The sequence below is a fragment of the Meles meles genome, chromosome 18 (assembly GCF_922984935.1).
Source record: "Meles meles chromosome 18, mMelMel3.1 paternal haplotype, whole genome shotgun sequence".
Classification (NCBI taxonomy): Eukaryota; Metazoa; Chordata; class Mammalia; order Carnivora; family Mustelidae; genus Meles; species Meles meles.
The window spans coordinates 27,224,017-27,232,773 of NC_060083.1; positions in this window are offsets into that span (position 1 = coordinate 27,224,017).

Genomic DNA, 8,757 nt, shown 5'->3' on the forward strand with positions numbered 1-8,757 from the left:
TTTTCTCTCTCTCCCCTTCCCCCTCCCTTTCTTTTTTCATTCTACTAAGTTGACAGTATTTTCTTTGTTTGAAGGCTTTACATTTTATTTTCCTTCTTTTTAGTGGGAACCCTTAAAATCATAACATAAATTCTTGTCTTAATAACTATAAAGTTAATAATACCTCTGATCTCTTTCCCCAGAGTATAAAAACTTTAGAACACTTTAACTTGTCCCTATTGTGTCTTAGTACTTTAGTTTCATTTTATTTTTAGACCCACCAAATTACTTTTTAATTTTTTAATTTGTTTGAATTCTGGCTCCTCCACATACTAGTCATGTGACCATGAGCTAATGAAGGAGTCTTTTTATTTTATTTTATTTATTTGACAGAGATCACAAGTAGGCAGAGAGGCAGGCAGAGAGAGAGAGGAGGAAGCAGGCTCCCTACTGAGCAGAGAGCCTGATGCGGGGCTCGATTCCAGGACCCTGTGATCATGACCCGAGCCAAAGGCAGAGGCTTTAACCCACTGAGCCACCCAGGCACCCCCAGACCCACCAAATTACTTAAAAACAATCTTTATGGCCAGGGATTATTGAAATATAGTAGTATACTTATATATATATATACATATATATATATATTTTTTTTTAAATTATATTAAATTTATCTCATCTTGGTTCTTGCAACACCATTCCTTCCATCTGGGCTCAGGTCTCTTCTTCTTGAAGCACGTCCTTTAGTAACCCTCTCAGTGAGGGTTTGTGACAGATAAACTCTGTGTTTGCCTGAAAATACCATTATTTTGCCATCCCCCGCTAAATAGTACTTTAGCTGGGTCAGATTCATTTCTATATTGATGGTTATTCTTCCTGTGTCCTTTGCAGACTATTTCCACTGTGTTCTGGCCCCTTTGGTAGCTGACAAAAGGTCTTGTTTCAATCTGTGTTTCCTGTATAGGAAATGTGTTTGTATTTAACTCTGGTAGCTTCTGGCGTTTGGGGTTTTTTGTGTTTTGTTTTGCTTTCGTCTGTATTTTTTCTGCAGCTTCATTAATCTGATGTGTCTGAGCATATAGTTGTCTGGTCTGTCTTGCACAGGACTCAGAAAACTCCTTTAATCTGAGCCCTCATATCTCTTCAATGTTGGAAGTCAGGATCTCTTTAAATATTGCCATTTCTACATTTGCTCTAGACACTGTTCAAAATCTCTATTAAAAGTATGTTGGGGGTGCCTGGGTGGCTCAGGGGGTTAAAGCCTCTGCTTTTAGCTCGGGTCATGATCCCAGGGTCCTGGGATCAAGCCCTGCATTGGGCTCTCTGCTCAGCGGGGAGCCTGCTTCCCCTCTCTCTCTGCCTGCCTCTCTGTCTACTTGTGATCTCTGTCTGTCAAGTAAATAAATAAAAATCTTTTAAAAATTAATTAATTAATTAAATTAAAAATTATGTTGGTGCTTTTTTTTTTTTTTTTCATTTTACAATACCGTTTATTCATGACCATGTCCCCTCTCCGGTGCAAGGTCCAGCCTGCCCTCTCTACTTGGCCATGTCGATCAGGCTCTGCAGGGAGGTGGCACCCAGGTCTTCCCACTCTGGACAAACACCACTCCCCAGTCAGTGTAGATGATGATGTGGCCAAAGTGTTGGGGGCGCCTGGGTGGCTCAGTTGTTAAGCTTCTGCCTTTGGCTCAGGTCATGATCTCAGGGTCCTGGGATCAAGCCCTGCATTGGGCTCTCTGCTCCGTGGGGAGCCTGCTTCTCCCTCTCCCACTCCCCCAGCTTGTGTTTCCTCTCTCACCGTGTCTCTGTCAAATAAATAAAAATAAAATCTTTTAAAAAAAAAAAAAAAGAAGTATGTTGGGACTTTCTATTCTCTGTTTCATGTCTCCTAGTCTCCTTCCATGATGCGTATCTCTTTATTTATACGCTTTTCATTTCGGGTGACTTCCTGAGATCCATACTGTGTATCACTAGTTCTCTCTTTATTTGTAGCTATTCTATCATCCAGTCAACAGTATTTTTTATTTTTGAAAATTCCACTTTTTCAGATGAACTGATTCATTTTTAGCATCCCATTCTTGACCTTTTACCACGATAAATATTTTAAACCCACATATCTTACATTTGCTTTTAGAATGTCCTATTATCTGAAATTTTTGTGGGTACTAATGTTCTTACTTGTAGGAACCTGTTTTCCGTCATGACAGTTTCTTAGCACAGTTGGTAATTTTCATCACAGGGTCATCTTTGGAAAGGATTATGTTTGGGGCCATTTCATATATACCTCCTCTAGGATTCTGGTGATTTGACTGGTTTAAGCTGGTTCTTACACTTCCTCACCTGGATATTACAAATGGAGACTCCACACTGACATATGACACAATCTATTTTTTGTGATGTCTCTTCCCCCACCTACTGTCCCAGGAGGGTATTAAGGCTCCTTGTATATTCCCTAGGTCAGGAGCAGTTTTCCAGTTCCCATTTGTGAACAGGGGAACTCTTAGAATCCACCCCACCTCCTCACCTCTCTCTGTCCTCAGAGTTTCTCTTCTGTGCCCTTTTAGTATCAAAACATTGCTTCCGACACTTCACACCTGTCTCAGAATCTGAGACCCCTGTCAGCCTTCAGGGTCTCAGTGCTTACTGGGCCCTCACACTTTGAATCTTCCTCTTTATTACTTTCCTACAAACTCAACAGTGTATTTGGAGAAATATTTTTTTGTTGTTCTACTTAATCCAGATTGCCTGTGACTTTTTAGAGAAACAAACCCATGTTAGCCTGTCTTATTAGCCAGAAGTCTCCAGAAATTTCTTTATGGTGAATGAACAAATGAATGAATGAATGATATCCAAGGTTGCTTCAGGTCAAAAGTCTGTCCTTTGAAGTGTAGTCAGAGGAGAAGTTTAACACCAGAGAGAGAAATCCAAGTACTCTGTGCATCTTTCCAGATCTCTCTGTGGAAATAGACAAGAGTCTATCAGGTACCCTGACTCCAGTAAACACATGTTTTGGCACATAAACTAAGGTTTGTTCCCAGTTACATTGGGTGACAATGGACAGAAAATTTGCCTAGGGTTTTTTGTTCTTCAAAATGGAAGCGATTCGGGCCACCCCGATGGCTCAGTCTGTTAAGCATCTGCCTTGGGTTCAGGTCATGATCCCAGGGTCCCAGGATCAAGTCCTACATTTGGGTCCTTGCTTCCCCCCTGCCTGCAGTTCCCCCTGCTTGTGCCCTCTCTCTCTCTCTCTGACAACTAAATCAAATCTTAGAAAGAAAAAGAAAGAAAGGAAGGAAGGAAGAAAGAAAGAGAGAGGAAGGGAAGGAAAAGAGAGGAGAGGAGAAGGAAAGGGAAGAGAAGGGAAGAGAAGAGAAGAGAAGAGAAGAGAAGAGAAGAGAAGAGAAGAGAGGAGAGGAGAGGAGAGGAGAGGAGAGGAGAGGAGAGGAGAGGAGAGGAGAGGAGAGGAGAGGAGAGGAGAGAAGAGAAGGAAAGAAAAAGGGAAGACCCAGACTCTCAAAGCTCAGACAAGAAACTACAGTCAAGAAACTATAGACAAGGGGCGCTTGGGTGGCTCAGTGGGTTAAGCCTCTGCCTTCGGCTCAGGTCATGATCTCAGGGTCCTGGGATCGAGCCCCGCATCAGGCTCTCTGCTCAGTGAAGAGCCTGCTTCCCCCTCTCTCTCCCTGCTTGCCTCTCTGCCTACTTGTGATCTCTCTCTCTGTCAAATAAATAAATAAAATCTTAAAAAAAGAAAAGAAAAGAAAAGAAACTACAGACAAGAAACACCATGTGGGCGTGGTGAGGCTCTGTCCGTGTACACGGTATCCTAGGTGCACGGGAAAAGGAAGGGCCAGTCATTTCCCTGGGTGAACCACAGAGAAAGAGCTTGATTCTATTTCCTTGCAAGGCAATCACTTCCCTCTTTGGTGACTAATGCCAAGGATATTTTTTCTAGAGTCTTCAAGCGAAACTCAAAAGGCAGCCTCCCTCTGTCATGCTCACTCATGAGCCCAGACCCCATCTTCCCACACACCCCAGAGGCCACTGAGGCTTTAGTACCAGAACCAGAGTGGATCATTCAGTCCAGTTCCATTGGTATAGACATCGGACCCTCTGGCTCCTCTGAGCCCACCTGCTTTTTAGAAACAGTCCCAGACCACCTGTGGATACCAGAATTCTTCGGCTGGTGGTGGGAAGAGGGAGGAATTGTGGTAAGGGCTAACCATCTGCCTGTTTGTATTCATCCCTTTAGCTGATGGTGTTCTAGAACGAGAGCCCCTTCATTCTGCTACTCTGACTCCATGAACCCGTTTTGTTTTGTTTTGTTTTTTTCTTCTTATAAGGGGGGTTGGGGAGGAAAAAACTTGTTCCAGTAATAATCTCATCTACATTTAATTACCTCACCCCCGGGGAATTTTTCTTTCACTGGCAATGAAGGTGGCCTATAAACAGTGTCGAGGGCCCCCAGGCTCTAGTCACTTCCTGCATGAGAAACTGAGAGGGGCTCCCCTGAGCCAGCCCAGCGCTGCATGGGGACCCAGTGTCCGCGCTGTTCCCCACGGCGATGGGCGTGCCAACTCTAGCAGTGGCTTCCCCAAGTGGCTCTTCAAATAGGCCAGGAAAGACGGCAAAGATGAGACAGGAGATTCCTTGAAGGAGCCCCTCAGTTTCATTGCCAAGAAAGCTGCAAACGGCCCAGCTCTCCAATTCTGTATATTTAATGCTTTTCTCTCTTAGAAATTAACAGGAGGAAAGCAGCTAAACTGAGTGAAGTGCCACAAAGCCTCCACAGGTCTCAAGTGCATGGTCAGAGGCAGAATGCAGGGGTGGTGCAATGCTCAGCATGGGTGTGGGGTGCGGCGGGAAGGGGGTGGGGACTTCAGAGAGAAGGACCTGAGCACTTTCTGAAATCAGCCCCTTCATTTACAAAGGGAGAAACTAAGGCCCCGCTAGAGGAAAGGATGCCCCAAAGTCACTGCACAAATACCCCTAGGGTATTTTAAGTGCATTTATTAAAATATTATTAATATATAATATATATTATATAATTACATATAATTATATAATACAGAAATATTATTATAATAATTATTTTTTTTAAATCCCTTGGCACGTTCTCATGGCTCCTGGGTGGCTCAGTTGGCTGAACATCCAACTCTTGATTTCAGCTCAAGTCGTGATCTCAGGGTTGTGCGATTGAGTCCCTCACCGGGCTCACCGTTCAGCGGGAGTGTGCTTCTCTCTCTCTCCTTCTCCCGTTGTCCCTCCCCCCTTGTGCTCTTGCTCTCTCTCAAATAAATAAGTATTTTTAATAAATAAAATTGATTTATTTGAGAGGGAGAGAAAGCTGGCAGGGCAAAGGGCAGAGGGAGAGAGAGAGAATCTTAAGCAGCCTCCCTGCTGAGAGTAGTGCCCCATGTGGGGCTCAGTCTCAGGACCCTGAGGTCATGACCTGAGCCAAAATCAAGAGTTGGACACTTAACCGACTAAGCCACCTGGGCGCCCCAAGTAGATATATCTTTTTAAAATAAATAAAATCTTTAAAAAAAAAAAGAATCATTAAAAACAAAAAAATATGGGGGCACCTGGGTGGCTCAGTGGGTTAAATCCTCTGCCTTCAGCTCGGGTCATGATCCCAGGGTCCTGGGATCAAGCCCCGCATTAGGCTCTCTGCTCAGCGGGGAGCCTGCTTCCCCCTCTCTCTCTGCCTGCCTCTCTGCCCACTTGTGATCTCTGTCTGTCAAATAAATAAATAGACTCTTTAAAAAATAAAAATTAAAAAATAAAACAAAAAAATGCCTTCTGAACAATTTATGAAAACTCAAGAGCTATCTAAAGCAGACTCAACTGTCCTTAACTTTCTCTGGTACTATTAGGATTCCCTGAATTCATCTGGGGGGGAAAGTACCAATCATGAAAAATGCATGAAAAACCAAGTCGGGGTGGGCAAACTACACTCTGCTCTTTTGTATATCCTATAAGTGGAGAGTGATTTGTACATTCTTTGAATGACTGGGAAAAAAAAGAAGGAAAAATGACATCTCATGACAGGTGAAAACCCCTTGAAATTCACATTTCAGTGTCCATAAATCAAATGTTGTTGATATACAGCCGCATTCATGTGTTTATATATTAACCACGGCTGCGTTTGCAGCAGAGTCCGTAGTCGGACAGACTGTCGAGTGCTCAAAACCAAAAATACTGACCATCTGGCTCTTTACAGAGAGAGCTTGCAGACCCTTCAGGTAGAGAAGAAAGACATGGAGCAGGATTTTGGAAGAGATCCCAGGCTTTGCCATCTAAAGCTAAAAACCTCCCAGGGGGAACCTAGTACTCATGAAGAAAAACCCCATGTAGCTTACAGAGGACGGTGTGTTGGGAATCTCCCCTGTGCATGGAGAATCAGGGTGGTTCCTCTGTGAGCTCTGTCTCCGCCCTGCACCTTCCCCATGGTCCACAAGCTCTATGAGCCCTGAAGGTCCCCATTAGGGCCTCCTGGTGGTTCCCCTAACGTGTCCCTTTAAGACTATTGTACTTTCTGTGTAGACATCACAGGTATCCTCGCATGGAGGGCCCTTTGCTCTGGGGTATTAGGAGTTGGCTATCAGAAACAAAGGTATCCAAATCAGGGACTTGTGCTTTGATCTGTTATTAAGGGCATCAGAAGATAGGACAAATGAAATTTATCCTTAAAGCCTTAGAATTTCCTCCTCCTGGACGCTGGCCCTGACTCTACCTCTGAGCTACCTCTGCGTGCCTTTGGACCTTGAGCTAATTAACATATTGCACTGTAAAGCGGTTATTTGGCTGTTGGTCTCCAGGACCACAGGGACCTGATCTTTGCATCTCTGGATCCCCCAAGACCTGAGACCACACCTGGCATACAGTGGGTGTGTTAATTTGCTAGGGTTGCTATAACAACATATCACAGGCTGAGTGGCTTAAGGGACACTGTGAATTTTCTCACAGTTCTGCAGACTGGAAGCCCAAGGTCAATGTATCTGCAGGCTTGGTTTCTCCTGAGGCCTCTCCTTGGCTTTAGAAAGCCTCGTTCTTCACACAGCCTGTTCTCTGTGTACACATATTCTGGGTGCCTCTTCCTCTTCTTTTAAGGACACTGTTCCTATGGGATTAAGACCCCATTCTTAGACCTCATTTACCAGCCCTCTCTCCAAATACAGTCATATGGGGGTTAGGGCCTCAACATGTGAATTTGGGGGATGCACGATTCAGTCCATAACACTGGGTGCCTAATAAATAATTTTTTGCAAAGAAGGAAGGAGGGATGTATCCTGAGTCCTAAAACATTTACAAACAGCAGGGCATGATACATATGAAATTATAATATCATATAGTAGAATAGACCATCCTCTCTTTAACTTCCCCTTTCCTCCTAAAACTGACTCACAAGCCACCAGACACCAATTATGTTGAGTTTCGTGCACTGAACAAGAGAAAGGAGCCTTTGCTATTATGGTCTTCCCATGACTATTGACCTTGAAGCAACAGACCTACTCTCCAGGCCTTCCCAATCATCTTAGGCTCTTAGGGCACTGAGAAATATGTTTTACATCAGAATTTGGTATGTACATTTCCCAAAACAATGACATTACTTTGCAATAAGGTCTGGCATTTTTATTTATATTCTTTATAAAAAAAACACAAATTTTCTTCATGAACCAATAAATTGATTTTATGACCCACTAATGGCTCAGGACCCATGGTTTGAAACACATACGATTTTCCTTATAAAAGAAAGCAGAGAAGGGCTCCTGCTCCTTTTTTCCCCTAGTTATTCTCCTTCCATATATCGCTTAGCATTTTACAGAAGACTTCTACAGACCTTATCTCATTAGGCCTCACAACAATCCTGAGAGGTACATTTTATAACATAAAAAACTGAAAGTTAGAAATAGTAATTATACCCAACATCATTCAGCCAGAATTCTACTGGGATTTGAACCCATGTTCTCTGGCTCCCATTCAAAACTCTTCCATGTATCACCCTGTTTTATTTGTCAAAGAGGGGAATATTTACCCATTTTTTCACACATTTATTGACTATTATAATTGACAATTCTTACATTGCTTCCTAATATAAGAAAGTTTTAAATGTGGGGGTAATTTGATTCCTAGCATCTAGGATCCTAGTATCTTATTTTTTATAAAATTTCAAAATTTTTATGAAGTCTTAAGTGAAAATATTTTTTCAGATTATAAAAAAAAGAAATAAATTATGTAAAATTTGGAAAAATATAGAAAAGTTGAAAAAGAGAAAATCACCCAAATTCTGGATACCTAGAGAAAAGCGTTGTATGCTGTTTGAGTGTTTCCTTCAAGTTTTTTTTCTCTATACATAACCACATCTACATTACTTAAGTGACATCACACTTTATCACTGAATATTGTCCCAGAAGTCTTTTTCCCACATTATTTCAAATCCTCATATTTTTCCTGGTGACAAAAACACTTCGTGATGCAGACACACCACCATTCACTTCACTACCCCCTACTGCTAGACACGCGGTTTGTTTCCAGTTATCATCTTTGTAAATGGAAGAAAAGAAATAGTCCCTTAAGCACTTCTCAGTGCCCAGCTGTGTCTCCTGGATCAATTCCAACATTCACTAAATCTCTCCTAGAACTCAGAGGTAGACAGAGACCTTCAGTATTATCTAATTTAACGGCTTCAGCTTAAGGGTGTGGATTCCTGCAGGGGCTATACGACCCTACAGCTGGATGATGGACAGAGCAGAGTCATGCCCTTGAATGGGGGAA